The sequence below is a fragment of the Plectrocnemia conspersa genome, unplaced genomic scaffold, assembly GCF_051122295.1.
Source record: "Plectrocnemia conspersa isolate PC_06_02 unplaced genomic scaffold, ASM5112229v1 ptg000011l, whole genome shotgun sequence".
NCBI classification, from domain to species: domain Eukaryota; kingdom Metazoa; phylum Arthropoda; class Insecta; order Trichoptera; family Polycentropodidae; genus Plectrocnemia; species Plectrocnemia conspersa.
In genome coordinates this window covers 10,033,614-10,051,480 of record NW_028277175.1, presented here as the reverse complement: position 1 = coordinate 10,051,480, position 17,867 = coordinate 10,033,614, and the positions used below count along the sequence as shown (strand labels likewise).

Below are 17,867 nucleotides of genomic sequence, written 5' to 3'. Positions count from 1 at the left end.
CGTCGGATGTAAGTCGTAAACCATTCTGGATACGGGGGATTGTTCCGTCAATTGGACTACCCTCAAGATGCTCTCAGGTCCTCGCGGATTCCCCTAGCTAATTTTTCGACAATTTATACTTCTTCCAAAAGGGTTATACTGTGCTATATTGTGTGTGTATATTTAACTGAACTTATCATATCATAACATTTTATATATGTATGTATGTGCATAAATATATGAGCAAGTCTACGCGAAATATATTTTTATTTATTTATTTTGTGTTGTCTGGCAATAAAATACCAAACTAAAATTATAATAAATGTTTTTTTTAAGAAGTAATGCTATATTTATAAAGAATGCTTCGTATTTTAAGATATTAAAAATACTTGAAATCAGAAAAAAATAATATGCTTCAATCTTATTTCACAAGCGCTTTTTATTTATAATCATACATACCAACCTTTGAATTAAAAAAATATTTGAAGAAGACACTACATTATGTTAAAGAGATATAATAGATGCAGTGACTTAAAAAACTGAACGATTAGTAAGTAAAGTAATTGCTTAGGACAAAAATAAAAAACTATAAGAAAGTTAATTTAAGTCCTTTTTAGTTGTAAAGCTAAATCATTATTCAATATATCAATATCTGAAACTAAACATAATATTATATTAATCCATTATTAATTTTTTTTAATAATATTCATTTTATCTCATCATACTTAAAGCTATAAAAATATTATAATTCAAAAATTGCAAATGAGCATAAAAAAGCGTGTAAAGAAAAATCACTGAAAAATTAAAAAATAGCGCTGTTTACGACTATTATAAAAAAAGTCTACAAAAATAAAGTAAAGAAAATTGTGCTTAGAAGAAAGACAAAAATTGAATTATAGTCATCCATATTTGTGTTTTCTATTAAGTGATCAAATTTGATATTTCGTTCTAGATTAGATATTCGTAATCTAATGTTAAGTAGGTGATGTATTAACACAAATTAAATTTATCGAGAATATTTGTTCGCCAAAAAGTTCATATGTCAGATTGTCCTTGATGTCCACCATACGTAAGAAAATGCCGCTGTATTAGGAAACTTGGCACGCAATCATAGAATAAGATTAAATTATCTAGCGGATAACTTCTGTTTAATAACGACCCCAGAGAGCCTTAATCTTTTTTATTCGTCTCTATAAACCCTAAAAATAAATTTAATTTATCTCCTATTTTTATCAATAAAAATATTTGAAGAAGACTATGTTTTAAGACATGTTTAAAATTTCCATGACTTACAATCAAATTGTGCATATATTAAACTTGGTACATAGTTATGAATAATGATATGGAAAGAATAATTATACGGCAAATTATTTCAGATACTACCACAAAATATTGTATACGAGGTCTGATTAAAAAGTATTAGTAGCTTTTTGCACTAAAAAGTTGCACCACAGGGTCGATTGTGAGATAATAAGATGCTTATTTAGTATTATTTATAATTTATATTTATAAAATAACTACTAAAATATAAGACAATCAGAAAATTTTGTGCACGTTGGGTTTCAAAAAAGGGAGAAAGACTTATACTATTTTTTCATAAGTTCACTAAATGTATTAAAAGTCAATTTAAAAATGTTTCGTACACTTTTTTAATGCACTTGAGAATATCCTCGTATTAAGAGTACTGTGTAAAAACTATTTAAATAATATATTATCGATGATCATTTACGACGTCTGGTCAGAAACTGTTGATACTTTATTTTTTGTATCTACTAATCGCTTAGTATTAGGACTATAAATATTAATATGCTATTTAAGGACACGGATGAAATAAAAACTAATGCAGATAATAATTTCAGATTCTTACAGGAAGTGGAAGGAGGGGCAAAAGTTAGCCAGTCAGTGGTCACTTTCTTAATATTTTATTTTTATTGGAATTTGTAGTATTTCTATAAATGGCTGTTTAGAATCCACGTCAAAAGCAATAAAATCAACAGCAAAATATTAAGACTTTTTATAACAATATTACGACTTATAATAAGTGAGAATCGAATAAAGCATATCTAAACAAAATTTTAGCCAACATGAGTGCGTAAAAAATAATTATCCCTTCTCAGAAGTCAAAAATACACGTCAAAAGCAATAAAATCGTGCCGTGGCAGTGGAAACGCTTTGTTGTTTCTAGTGTTTTATAATTATATTACGACTTACAATAAGTGAGAATCGAATGAAGCATATCTAAACCAAATTTTGACTAATAGGAGGGCGCAAAAAACAATTATCTTTTCACAGAAGTCAAAAATTCATGTCAAAAACAATAAAATCGTGTCGGAGCCATCGCAGTGTGAACGCTCAGTAACGAGCGTTCCCACTGAAACAGCGCCGACACGATTTTATTGCGTTTGACATGAATTTTTGACTTCTGAGAAGTGATATTTTTTTGCGCCCTTCTATTGACCAAAATACGGTTTGAATTCACTTTGACCATTACTCATAAAACCATAGTAATATCGGTAAGGATAGCTATCGTAATTTTGAAACATAGTGCAGACTAACTATGGAGCAATATGCGAGATACGACGACTGTCTGTACCTATTCTAGTCTGTATTTTGGACTTGATTTAATGAAAGTTCTAAAACTATAGTTAGTTTTAGAACTTTCATTAAGTTTGGTTTGGGTTAGAACAGCAAAAGAACGTTTCGAAACTGTCAAATTAAGATTCATAGATATTTTAAAGCAGCATTTATATCAGTTAAATTATATTTTCGCTAATAGAAATATATATCTACTGGTGAAAATGTATTTGGACTTCACTGAAAAATATAAATTCACTGTAACATTTATACATTGTATGTACACGTAATGATAAGTATGTATTACCTGTCAGATAAATTACATTTACACTGGTAAAAATATATATCTAACGGTGAGAATGTATTCCGGTATGATTTCACTGAAATGACATATTTTAAATATCACAAGAATTTATGGTTTAGAAACAGGGATGTTATTTCAGATTTTATTATTATTTCTATTTCATTAAGTTCACAGTATTTATTTAAATAACATGCATTAGTAGTTAAATAGTAGTTATTTAAATTTTATTAAGGGTATTTTATTCGATTTTTCAACTTTTATTAGTGCAGCCCCTCCACTACAAATTTTTACGGGCCGCCACTTAATGCAACAAATGGCTTTTAAAGTAATGCTTGGAGTAGTGTGTTCAATTTTGAACGTAATCGATACAATTTGTGAATAACATTATAAGGTAATCGATTTTTTATGCGAGCGTTGGGTGTTAAAGAAGAGTGCATGTATTATACCTTTTTGTTTTTAAATTCACCAAATATATTTTAAGTTAAACCTAAAATAACACTATTTAGAAATATTTTATGAGCTCTGTGTATGCACTTGAATAATATCTTTGCATTAATAAAAAAAACTGTTTCTAGAATATTTTTACGAGTTGTATACACGACGTCTGATCAAAAAGCATTGGTACTCGATTTTTTGTATCAACCAGTCGCTTAGTATCAGGACTAAGATTCCAAAATTCCAATAAAAGGGATGAGTATACATGACTTATGAAACAAACGCATGATAAAGTTTGCAAAATAATTCGGGGAGTAGTGTGCTAACTTTTGAACGTAAGTTATATTTTTCGTACCTAAGTTCAGATACTTTTTGATCAGCATATATGTATGTACGTTCACGGGCGCCACGTGTCCGCCAATTACGGTTTGTTTACGCGTCAAAGAAAAAAATGCCAAGCAGTAGTAAATCGCCACTACCATATAGTTATCTGTCAAAGATCAAAGTTGCATATCTGTTGAGGGTGGTGGGTGGTGTTAATGAGGGCGCCCTCCGCGAATCCGAACCGGGGAAGGGTGTAGCGGGGCGCCCCGCTCTCCGCCCCCGCGCCCCTCTCTCCGCGAATATAAATTCATCGCCAAAAAATCATTACGCTTGGCAGGGTGGAATTACCCCATCCCCGGATTTTACAGGGGTACATGGCACACAGATCTGTGTGGGGCCTTCCTCTCTCTTCCTGGTTGCCAGATCTGCACTGTTGTACTGCGGGCGCGCGTGTGTGCGAGTCAAGGATGGCGCCCCCGTCGCCTGCCCCCGGGGCCGCCGCCCCCGCAGTGGTGTGGGGGGTCGGCGTGGAGTTTTTCGTGGATGTTGTAGAGTTTTCCGGGGGAGCATCGGGGGGCGGCAGAAGGGCCGGTAGTTAGTCACCTCCTCCCTTCGGCGTGGAGATGGAAATATTGGGGCTGTCAGAAGAATTTGTATACCGCACAACTCGTGGAGGAAATGAGCCGCCATCGAATTTTAGCAATGTTTCCAAACAACTTATTTATATCTTGATTTCGTTCGACGTTTTTTTCTCTCTTTGCTCTCCCGATACACGGTCCCTAGCGACTTTCATGTGGGTGTGTGTGAAAAGTGATTCTTATTAATGACGCAATATTTTTAATACGTAACAAAATTTAATAATTAATTAGCAAAAAGAGTTACATCAAAAATAATATTTTTCTATATAAAAACCATAGAAATGTATTTTTAAGGCTTTTGTTGTATTTAAAAATAAGTTATTATTTTCGTTCTATCATAATAGGTATTGTATGGTAAATAGAAATCAAGAGCGTGAATAAATTATCCGAATGTTGTTCAACGATCATATAATTGTATATTTTTATATTTTCTATAATTAGAAGGCAATCTGATATTTATGTTAAAAAAAATTAATTAAGATTTTGTAACAGCAACAAGAAAAAAAAATTACATCTAAATAATACAATACAATCATTTTTATCGGAATTAATGTACTATTGTATTTAAAAATAATACATATAAATAAATAAGTCATTTTATCGTATTGTTTATTTACTAAGTTACTTATATTTAATTTATTTATTGTATTTATCAATTTATTTTTTACAATTTCATTTACATTGAATTATTACTACAAAAATAATACGTAATTTTTATATATAATATGTTCTTTTAATAAATTATATATTAAAACGGAGTATGTTTAATAATTTTTATTTACAATTATCATTTGTTTTAAGCAAATAAAAATAATTTTATAGCTAGAACATTTATATTAAATCGCTAATAGTATTTAAAATATTATTATAGCGGCGAATAAAAAAAGAAAAAAAAGTACTTATATATTATTATATGTTATTAATAAAAACAAATTATAAATAATTACTTTATTTAAAAAATCATGTTATTGTAAAATGATAACTACTACCGTGTAAATATCAACAACCAGCTAGATATTATTTAAAATAAAATCAAATTGAAATGATTTTTTCTCTCCTATCTAGAATCGATTAAACATTTTTTTATATAAATTAAATTCTTTATGTAGCAATTATAATTCTTTTTTATAACAAATACGTATGATTTAGCTCAATTCAAATTAATCATAACGATATTCTCCCACAAGGTTAGAAAAGTCTGTGAAATTCAAATTTATTTATTGTAAAAATTCTGTTTTTTCGTTAGCATTACAACGAAGTAAAATCAGTCAGAAACTACTAATTAGTGAAATATCAGACAGAAAGCAAAATATGTAAATTAGTGACATAAGTTTTAATAATTATTAACTTATATTAAAGCTAATAATCCATAAATATCACTTATTTATCACGATATTCATTCGTGAGATTCGGAAAATCTGTGAAAACCTAATCTGTTATAATCGATATAATAAACACAATATATTGTTGAGGTTAAAATATTATTATTATGTTAATAAGAGTTAAGTTATACGGAAATATGACTCAAATTTTGAATAATATTATAAAATAAAATGTTTAATTATAATTATTTGGTAAAAAATTAGGCCTTAATATTTGATTTTATTTGAAACATGAGGCATTGATTCAATACGTTACAACGGTGTAAATGCAAATTAGTGTTATCTATTTTATTTATTTTAAACTATTATTGAAGCTTAAAATTAATATTTGTCATTATGCACAACTTGGCTCGATTTTATTTGAATTATTCATCAAAAGATTTATTCGTTAGAATAGGAAAATTTAGGAAATCAATCAAAATTAAAACTATTTAATAATCACTAATTTCGATCTCTCAGTCACTATAGAAATAAAAAAAATACAAAGGTTCATATGACACATTAATGTATTGCATAGGTGATAACATTAAAGAAATTGTAAATAATTTAAATAATGAATTAAGTATATTAGAAATATGGTTACAGAATAATGTACTTAAATTAAATGAGAATAAAACTAAATGTATGTTTATTAATTATAAAAATGTGTTAGATAATAGTACCAAAATAGTAATAAATAACTCTAGTATAGAAATAGTGGATAATATAAAATATTTAGGAGTAATTGTTGATACAAAATTAAATTTTAAAGAACAGTGTAATTACATATTAAAAAAAATTAGTAGAAAAATAGGTTTATTATCTAGATTAAGAAATATATTAAGTATAAATACAAAAAAAAAATTTAAAATAGTATAATATTGCCCCATTTTAATTATTGTGCAACACTATTAAATATGTTAAATAAATTAGATAAAAAAATGTTGCAAAAATTACAAAATAGGGCAATGAGAGTAATCTTAAATAAAAATAGATTAACTAATTGTAAAAGTATGATTGATAGATTAGAATGGTTGAATGTTCAAGAAATATTGAGTATGAATGTTTTAGTATTTATATATAAGTTAGAAAATAATATGTTACCAAAATATTTTAATAAGTATTTAATAAGAAATAAAGATGTACATAAATATAATACTAGAAATAAAGAAAATTTTAAGATAATTAGGTATAAGAAAACGAGTACGGCTAGGGGAATTATGTACGGAGGTTTTGATTTATATAATAGTCTTCCAAGAGAAATCCGAAACAGCAAAAATATAACGGGATTCATAAATGGAATAAAAAAACACCTTCGTACATATAGAAATAAATTATAATATTAAGACTTTATTATTGTATATTTTTATTTTTTCTTTCTGTTATGTATTTTTTATATATTTTTATATATGTTTACTAAATTTGTTAGATGTGAAGATTAGCTATTAAGCTAAATAAATTAATAAAATAAATAAATAAATAAATATGTGATTTGAACCCAGACTAATCGTGTTTTAGTCACCGACTATATAGAATATACATATATATTATACCTGAAAAATATAATTAATTTAAGCACTGCGGAAATAATATAATAAAGTGATGCAGTTGAGAGAAATATCAGTTAATAAAAAAATAATTACATATCATGAACCATAGAGTTTTTCAATTTATATCTTAAATGGGAGTTTTAAATTAGTGTTTATTATACAAGTATAATTCCGAAGGATCATCACATATTCAATTTTCCTAGATTTTCCTAATTTCACGGAGGAATAATTGAATAAAATCGAGCTAAGTCGTGCATAAGTTTTATGTTAGCTGTAAGTTTATAATTCATCAAATAGATGACACTGATTTCCAGCTGTTTTCAACTATTTATTTAGTAGTTATCGCTTTTTTTGTATCCTGTTGTAACGCATTAGGTTAATGCATGTCATGTTACAACAGAACAATAAAAAAAATCGAAAATTGAAATTAATGTTTAATATGCGATTTATCCACTCGGCTTGATATATTATATATTAAAAAAATGTTGGATAAAACGATATTTTACTCTAAAGTATGTATCTGGGCTTTTTAAAGAAGAGTTTTCTTTCTTCGCTAGATACAATAATTCTCACTAATAAAAATGCGGATATATCGGACTTTGGCAAGCATAGGTTAAAAATATCATAAAATATTCTAAAAAAAAATGTTTCGCTATTCAAGAATATTGCGCTGCACTTTTAAATAAATTTATTTTTATTTAAAATATTTTTATTGATTTTACAAAATATGTTTAAAGCATTTTTGTAGGCTAATTTTGAGAGAGATTTGTTAGAGAATGTTCTTTAAAGCATGGCTATCCATATATAAAGTTTCATTTAATGTATTGAGGTCAAGATGGTCTTCATTTAATTTATATAAATAAATTTAAGCACTCTTACGTATGTCTAAGCATACACAGCACGTAGTCAACTAAAAAGCACGTGAAAACAAGCTTATGGTTGAATTCATGTGTCACAAAAGTTTAAAGAACAGCAGAAAAAGAAATGCGGAAGAAGAGAAGAAGGCACCGCTGTGTTAATAAACAATTTGCGTCGAAGAACAAGAAGCGTCTATTTTTAACGTCGAAGCCGTGGGCGTGCAAAAAAAATAAAAAATACCGGGGCGCCCTTTGATGAAAAAACCTCGCCGCCACTGCGCGCTCCCCCGCGCCTACCTATGATTAAATACTCGAAAATAGTAGAGTAGTACAGTAGTACTCGACAGTATATTCATTCCATCGGCGATGTTTTTGGGTTTTTGCGCATGTACTGATTCCCCGTGCTGCCTACCCGGGGCAGGGTACGGGGACGGCGGGCGCTCCGGTTGCAGGGGCCCCCATCACGCCGCCCACTTTTTTTATATAATCTAGAAATATAAGTAAGTTTCGGTTTGTGCAAATATTGTGTAATGTGTATCGGGAAGGCTGCTGGGGCGCCCCCGGGTGGGACGGGAGGCGCGGCCCTGTACTCCATCCATTGTTTGTGTGTGTGTGTGTCTGTTCTCGCGCGCCCCCAGAAATATTATAAAATTACGCCAGTGTAAGTTTGGAGAATGAGCTTAAAGCTCATTGCGCTCCGGCTAAATTATCAATAAACGAAAAAGACGAGAGTTGCCATATACACCCACAGGCACACATACGCATAAGTACAGCTGGAAACAAAATTACATATTCATAATGATACGTTCCAATATGTTACCTGCGTCTCAATCAATATGTTCCTGAAACACTCAATTCATATACCATGTTATTAAAATAACTTCATTAATGCTGCGGTACAGTCCCCTATTTTTCTTAATCGGAGGGTTGTGATTAATTGCCACGTGATGGGATCTTCAAGGAAACGGTTCCATTTAGCAGTCCAATATTGACTTGTCCACCTGATTTTATATTAAGTCATTAACAAATTAGGCTATTAAAATATTATATTCAATGTGCATATATTTATTTATTTTAAGACTTGCATTAGTCCAATGTATTACAACGAGCTAATCACAATCAACAATTTTGAAATCTAAGATAATCGAAGTACTACTTGTTAATGAAAATCTCTATGAGCCGCATTCTAATTTATATTCTAGTGCTTTTTTGCTAAAGGCGTTGAGGTACAATACGATGCATTATACACGTTGCATCTACTCAATAAAGCACTTCTTAAAGTTATTAATGGGTGGTGTCAAAAATTTGTCAAAGCTCGGTAATTTTTTATTGCAAACGAGAGTCGCGATCGTGTCCCTTATTCTTGTCCGTCACGACTAGGATGTCAGCGCTTGAGAACGCTCTTCTTGCACAAGTCATATAGCCTCTCAATGAGTCTGCCATTTTTCGGTTATAGATATGAGCAGCTGAAAAACATTATATGAGATGGTGCTCATATATTTTAAGTGCGCATGGTGCACACCTAAAATACAATAGTCAAAATCAGATTTTTAATTAAAAAATATTAAATAACCTTAAGTAAGTAGTGAGATGTCAGACTAATTTCAGTCTATAAATCAGTGACATCTAATTAATTAATTAAAATCAATATATGCCACTACTTGAATTTTTCATCATGGTATTATATTTATTCGCAAGTTGAGGAAAACCAAAGAAAACCTAATCTGTGATATAAAAACATACCTATTTACAAAACCATTCAGGATTTTTGTGATTATGAACTAGCGTAGATGATTAAGTTTTTATACAAAGATACATAAAAATTTTTAAGCATATCGAATGGCAGTTCTTCAGAAAGAGTAGACGCAACGTAAAAACGATTTATAAGAAAAATCAATAAAAAATAAGTAGCAAATAAAAAAATAGGATATTATAATTTTAATCACATAAAAGTAAAAACTGTATCATAACAGACTCAAAATTAATTATGTATTGCGTTTTTATTACAAAAAAAAATCTGCTGCTAGAATCAAACTTACAGGTCTGAATTATTAGTCTAGCGGCTTATATAACACGCTATTCCAGCTTTATTTTAAAGGAAGATGATTAAAACTTATGAAATTATATCATTTAAATACACTTACATATACAGATCAAGAGAAGGGGGCGAAAATTTTGGATTTTGGCATGTTTTGGTCAGGGTCCTAGAGAGTAACTATGCATAAGTTTATTTGTGCTTATAAATAAAAAAACGATAGACCATTGAAATAAGTTGTGTTTAATAAAACTTGAGTTTGAGTCCTATATAAACACTTCTATCGTGTTTTCAGGATCAGAATTAGTAAATAAAATTTAAAAATAATTCCTAGATTTTCCTAATCTTACGGATGAATAATGAAAATTAAATCGAGCTAGATTGTCCATAGTGACATATATTGTTTGACGATACCTGATAATTTTTAAAAATAGTCTGATGTCTCACTACATACTTATAAGTTGTTGATTGTGTTTACTCCGTTGAAACGTATTGGGCTAACGCATGTCTTACAATAAATAAATATATGCATCGCGCTTGGAATATATAAATTTAAAAGCATTTGTTAATTACCTAGCATAAAATGTCAGGTGGACAAGATATGCTTTCAGTCTGGTGTCTCACTACATACTTAGTGGTTGTTAATAATGTATTGGTTGCAACATATATTAAAATATTGAAAACAAGTTTTAATAAATATTTAATTTCAAATACTTTATTTAATAAAAATAATAAATATATACCTATAAATATTGAAATTTTAGCGATATTTTTGTATAATTGTGAATTAATAATAACATCCGTGTATTTTTTATTATACTTAGTGCTACAAGATTTATTTTACTACTGGTAAAAAAAAACACTCGAAAAAATACATATGTAATATTTTAAATTTGATTAATTAAAATTAACTAATGTTTAGAAAAACTATATTAGGTAGGCATTTTTGATTATCATCTGCTTAAACTTTCTTTAATGAAATCTGGACATTTAAAATGAAATTTAAGATTCAAACGCTTTTCAGTTCAGATTTTTATTCATGTTATAAAATTATATTCATAAAAATCGAAGCACTTTAATTTCATTACTGTGATACAGATAATCTCAAATAGCGCCGGATGTGAATCGGTGGAATATTCTCAAGTCAATGCTCCCATAAAATCAGTAACCCCTGAAACTCAAATATGAAATACAGACGCACAATTCAATAGATAAAAGATAATAGCTTCAAGAATTAATATTTTTTTTATTTAAACACAATTTTATTTTCAAAGAAAATATAATATTGTTATTTTAAAATTAAATGATAAAATTTCACGTAACATCTTGAACTCTCTCGTATAAGTAGTACTATAAAAGATACCTATACAATCGTAAAATATTCTCCATCTACTTTTTTTATGAATATATCATGTTACGTGTTTGTCGTTGAGGGTGTAAATATGCGATTCCGTACCGTAAAGGGTTGTATAACGGTCGGCCAACTTTATTGAACATATGAGTCGAACATCATAATCTCAAAGGTTAGATAGTAAAAAGAGGCAGTGCTCTAAACATTTTTAACGCCAATTAATAAATTATATTATTATATATGTATTCATATTTTTTTATATAAACATGTATTGAACTTTTTGTGTATGATTTATTATACCTCCTACAATTATTTCTAGGCGTTAGTTAAAAACAAAGATAGAAATAAACTTTCAATAACAATTTTCGAATGAAAGTGCTTACATAAAAATTAAAACAATGAAGAGACTAATGAATTAAAGTCTTTCAACAAACTTTATATACAATTATATTTAAAAATTGCTCTTTATTGTAATATATATGTAGTTTAATTTGTATTGAATAATTTACGATTTACTGGAAATTTAATGGGAAAGTCAAGCTTATGTTGATGGGTTTTTGACTGTTGGGCTTACTTACTGATTATAGTATCATTATGAATTATTTAATATTTATTACAGTTTTTCATTAAATTAAGGTTAAAAGCCATTTATTATAATTTAAATAAATTTTAAGCCCTGGAGCTATTATTACCTCGTAAAAATATTTAATTTTGAAATATATATTTAGATGTTATAATTTGAACTCATTTCTTATGTAAAGTGAGCTCGTTAATGAAATCCCTGAAAAATAACTATTCAAATCTTCATTCGCATTTCTCGCTAACCTCTAATTCGATCCTTGGCTATTTTAAAAAGTTCGATTAAGCTATAAATACTCTCCATTGTAACAATTATATAAAATGATTATATTTAAAACTATGTAGGCGATGGTGTGCATTACGTATATTTTTACAATTTCGCATCGAATCGAACTGCGACCTTTGAATAATTGCGTGCGACCTTTGACATTTTCGTTTCGAATATTTCGTAATTTTATCCATTTTTCGCGCAAATTCTATATTTTGGCTGTACATTACTATATAAATAACACCTAATTGTTTACGTTAGTAAAAAAACACTAATATAATCGATGTGTATATTAGTGTTATTTTTATATTAACCAATATTTTTTTATATAATACATTATAACTAAAATTTATTTCAACCAAAAATTAATATAACAACATTTACTTAACATATTGATTTTGAAAGTTGACTACCCTGTAAGAATTATGAATGCAGTCGGAAAGTTTCAGGCGTCTGACTTCGATAAAGGGAGAATTATAAAACGTAAATTAATAGCTTAACGGAATATCAAAAATCGGTCTTGATTTGAAAGCATGTTTTTTACTGTGAAAATATATAAGAAAAAGTAATTCGAATAAGGGTTCATGTCTTCTAATATATTTATATAGTAAGTGTGAAATTCTTACAGGCAAAAAAATTAAAATGCAGTTACGTTATAAAACAAATAATATTTAAAAATAATAGAAAAATTAGTGATGGCAAACTTATAGTTAAAGTTAGCTGAAGTATTGTATTTCAGGTTTTTAAATATATGAATTTATCTCAATTTTAGTATTGCGATTATACATATTATGTTTTCCCTGATCAGTTAATTCTATTAAACTCAAGACCTTTATTAATAATTAAAGAAAAGCTAAGAGTTCTAAAAATTATGTTATAAAGACCCTGTTGTACATTTATAGGAATAAAAACTTTTTTAGCTACTTTGACATAATTTTTTAGCTTTTCATAGTAAACTTTTAATGTATTGTTGATTCTCTTCTATTGTTCGTTTACTCGAGTAAACGTTTCTAGCATTTCCAGTAAAATTATATTTTAATATAAAAACTTTAAGACAAGATCATGTAACTGACATTATTGTCGAAATTGAGTTTTGTGTGCTATTTTAAATAAACACTCAAAGATATTAATTTTTTATATATAATATATATATTTAATTTAAAATATATCTAAGCAAAAATAAATCAAAAATTTTACTATGATTTAATTGATTTATTACAAACTGTTTATTTTATAATTCATTAAATCATTACACATTTAATAATAATATTAATATAATTTCATCATCGAGTATATTCAAAGGATATTTTAATACTGGTTGTCAAGGTAGCATCCCTAGCAGCCAAAACGTAATCTTAAGATGGGTGGGAAAGTTTAGAGGGACAGCATTTGGTTTATAAAAGAAACCACCTGGCGAGCTCGAAGCATCAGAAAAAGTTGAGAGTCACTAGGAGTCTTCGTCTTAAATTTGACAAATTTTAGATTTATCTTAAAAAATGGCATAAACCATAATATAATATATTAGCAACATCCATATTACGTAAATGTAATTGCGTTATGCTCTATGTATCTGATTAAAAATACAAGAAAGGTTAAATCGTTTCCTAACCACCCTGCCTTTTTTTTGCGAAATAATAAATCGTTTTACGTAGTGTATCGATACTCGCCACCAAGATGCAGAACACGAAGTGCGAAAATAAAGCAAATGACACACTTTCCATGAAAACGGCACACATATTTTTATTCCGAGGGTAAATTCGTTTTTTACATCTCTTCTCTCCTCTTCTTCCTTCTGCTCTGCAGATTTCGTAAATGTGGCACATGCCCCAACTCACTTTTACAAATATCGCGATATGATAAAAAATTAAACAAACGCACCGTCAGACAAGACGATAGAGGACGATATGACTAATTATAAGAAAACTCTTTCTTACATAATTTTTCAGTCATTACGAAGTCAATTTTAATGTATTACTCTCGTTTTATTACAGTTTCATAGAAATATATTTTTTATTATTGTAAATCATCTGTTAGAACATGACAGGCGTTAGCTCAATGCATTACAACGAGTAAACACAATCATCAACTACTAAGTAAGCAGTGAGACACCAGACTGAAAGCAATTTATTTAAATCAGTGACATATATTTTAATTAACTATTGTTGAAGCTTACAATCAACATATGTCACTATGCACTACATAGCTCGACTTTATTTTGAAAATTTATCCGCTATATAAGGAAAATCTAGAAAAACCTAGTCTGGAATATTGGATCAAAATTATTATTATTTAATATTAATTAATTCAATATCTCCCAGACACGATAAAAATTAAAAAAAATAAAAACATATGTAGAACTACTAAGTGAAAAACATGTTAACTCAACTTTTTTTATTGCAACCTAGAATAATGTGTGCATAGGATAACATTCATGGCAGGTAGTTTATCACATTGTTGTGTAAATTATATATTTGATTCTTTTTATTGTTTCAAAGGTGACAGTAACACGTAAAGCTGTTCAGTGTTAATTTGAAAAAGCGCATGAAAGTAAGACTATAGTGAATATTTGGGGCGGTGTCGACAATCCGTTAATAGTCGGCGACTTTTAAAAAGAAAATATCTATACAGTGTATAGAATTCAAACGTAAAAAAATAGTATATGTACACATTATTTTTATACTTATTTAAAGTCGTATTCAAATAATAAAAAAACTGATTTCATAGTTTATTTATAAGAAGCAAGACTACCTAAATATATTTTAATTATAGTGTAAATAAATTTTATTTAATTATGTAAAATATTTGTATAGTATATTAAAAATCTCTGAATAGTTATTATCAACGCGAGTGAAATAATATGTTTTTTAAATATGATTCATTAGTTAAATTTATTACTTATTATAATATTTTATATATAAATATTAGCAAAAATAAAAATAAAGTTATTAAAAACTTTAATTTATTGATTAAATGCAATTTAAAAAGTCTATTTTTATAAAATACAACATATTAAAAAAAATGTTTTATTTGAATCAAATACAAAAAAACTTTGGTTTATTATTGCTAATTTTATTTATATTTATATTTTAACTGTTGTTTGCAATAATATCTGAGAAATAAGGGAGGATTATAGTGTTACATTTGGTATTATATTATATGAAAAAATCATAATTTGAATATAAAAAAATATATTCACGGTGACTGTACCCTTAAAATTCATCTGTAGCCAGTGGCGGCGCGTGAATTGCGGAATCGAATCTCTTGTACACATTTTTCAGTGCTGCCATCATAACCACCACGGCCATTGGCGCGAGTGTGCGTGACGGGAACCGGAACTAGTCGGATGGAGGGGGGTTTATGAGGGGATGGGGTGGGGGGATGCTGTGCCGCATTTGTATCGATAATTGAATTAATTTTAAATTTTCGCTAAAATCGTAATCGGTTTTTAATTATGAAACCGTGTGCGGTCTATAATTGGGCGTGTGTGTGTTTTTAATTTCACGTATAAGGGAGGGGTTAGGGGGAGTTTGTATGAAGTTTAAAAAATAAAGGTACTCTACTAGGTTTATCTGATTTAAGCTCGTAAACATTCATTGGTCTCCGGAGACGAAAGAGCGGCAAAGAAGAAATGTTTGAAAACATGTAAAGTTTCTTAATCCTTGATTGCACGAGCATGATACATAAGAATGACGAACGGCAGGGCTTTAAACATTATTTTTTTTTTAATGTATTTTAAATAAAAAAAAGATAAAGTCTAATTCATATGGAAAAAATACGCTCGCTTGTGAAAGTATGATTTAAAGTTATAATGCGCTAATGTAGATCATTTAAATAATTTACAATATTACTAAACACTTTTATTCATAACTAATCTAAACGACAATAAACCATGCATGTAATAGTAATGTAACTGAGTTAATCGGTAATTAACTACGCAATTACTAACTTAATACTCCATTACTTTAACCATTATATTTAAAAAGTGTTTTTGGTAAGGTAATATAAAACTAATACATAGGGCTGCTTTATATTTTAGATTTAGTGATTAATTAGAAATGAGAAATGAAAATAATAAATTTAATTTAAATGCTAATTATAAATCCTGGAAAAATATGGCATTATTAAATTTCGTCTATGATTAATCATTGGTAGCTATTGATAAAATAATTAAATTATTTTTTTATTGAAACGTTTATTTAATATTTAAAAAAAAATGTATAAGATCACTTGCGACTAACTTCAGAGTGTTTTAACAAATCTATGTAATTATTATCACGTATCAAAAATTTTATTCTTGATTATTTAAAAAAAATTTTTTAGAAAATTTTCAGTGTTTTAGTACTAGACTAACACTAAAATTATCATTTTACGACAATTACTTTGCATCAGTATTTAACATTATTAAATCGTTCATTATACTAAAGAAAATAATATCAAAAGTAGCAATCTATTAAAACAGTCCCTAATCGAAACAGAGTCAATTTCTGGACATTTTAGATTTTTGCATAATTTTTCAATAATTAAAAATGATTAATCAATAAAAATTAAAGCTATATTTTTAATTGTTTCGAATGCAAGCGCGCCTCGGCGATGCGGGGGCGCGGATCGCGGAGCTTGCCCCCCTACGTGTGCCCCCCTATATAACACACAGTTCAGTTCGGAAAGTTACCCTGTAGCGCTCGTCGGGCGTCTCTTTCTAGTTTTCTAACGCGCACTCTTTTCCGGGCCCCCAACCCCGGGGCGGCAGCCTCCGGGGGGCGGCGGGGTGGCGCCGCGTGGGGTGCTCCGCGCACCGCTGCCGGTATATTCTTTTCATCATCTCTCTCCGCCTCCCCCAAAACGATGCTAGTGTACCACAATGGCTTAAGCCACATTTTCATTAACTGAGAGGGTAATATTTTATTTTTTTGTGAAGCAAAAATATAAAAAATGAAGTCTATATTACAACAAATAGATGGTTGACAATTAAACTTGCGTAATCGTGCGAATTGTCATAAATTCGATCAAAGGTCGCGCGTTCATTAATGATTCGGTGCCCTGGCCGCATTATTTTTATTTATATTTATTCTGTCTCCTATGAATTATATAGAATTGAGTAAGACATGATTTATACCTCATGATTGCCACTGCCGTGATTCCCCTCTATATTTTTTTTTCACTTAAATTGTGAAAGATTTTATGTTTACATTTTTTTTATCAAACTGTAGCTTATAATAAATTGTGAATATGCAAAAAACCAGTAGCATGTATATATTATATATAAATTAGCATGTCTATAAAATTATTTATATTATTGAAATAAACATATTAAAAAATAAACTGTCATTATGATTTAGGATTTAAAGCAGTTTATAAATATTTTGACTAATTATTTAATAAATTAATGGTAATAAAATAATAAAAAGCAAAAGCTCTTAAATTTACTTTCAGTAAATAAACATATATTGTATAGAAATGTGGGTTAATACATTTATTGATTATTTTTAAATACTTTAAGTACTTATGTATTGTCTGTTTATTTTTCATTTTTGGTAATTATAGAAAAGTTTTATCAATTTTTTTTAATTATAAATGTTCCCTTTAAAAACTTTCTGCTTATGCATAAGTTGAAG

At 28.5% G+C, this 17,867-nt stretch overlaps 1 protein-coding gene and 1 long non-coding RNA gene across 18 annotated transcripts in view; one reads left to right on the top strand and one right to left on the bottom strand.

Annotated features, from left to right (window-relative positions):
- The window catches only part of br (broad-complex core protein), a 105,051-nt gene that overhangs the window by 46,253 nt on the left and 40,931 nt on the right, over nt 1-17,867 (bottom strand). The gene's annotated exons all lie outside the window — the stretch shown is intronic.
- On the top strand, nt 1,569-4,023 carry LOC148229414 (uncharacterized). Its single transcript, XR_015811385.1, has 3 exons — nt 1,569-2,839; nt 3,122-3,381; nt 3,447-4,023. It is a non-coding gene; the product is annotated as an uncharacterized LOC148229414 (long non-coding RNA).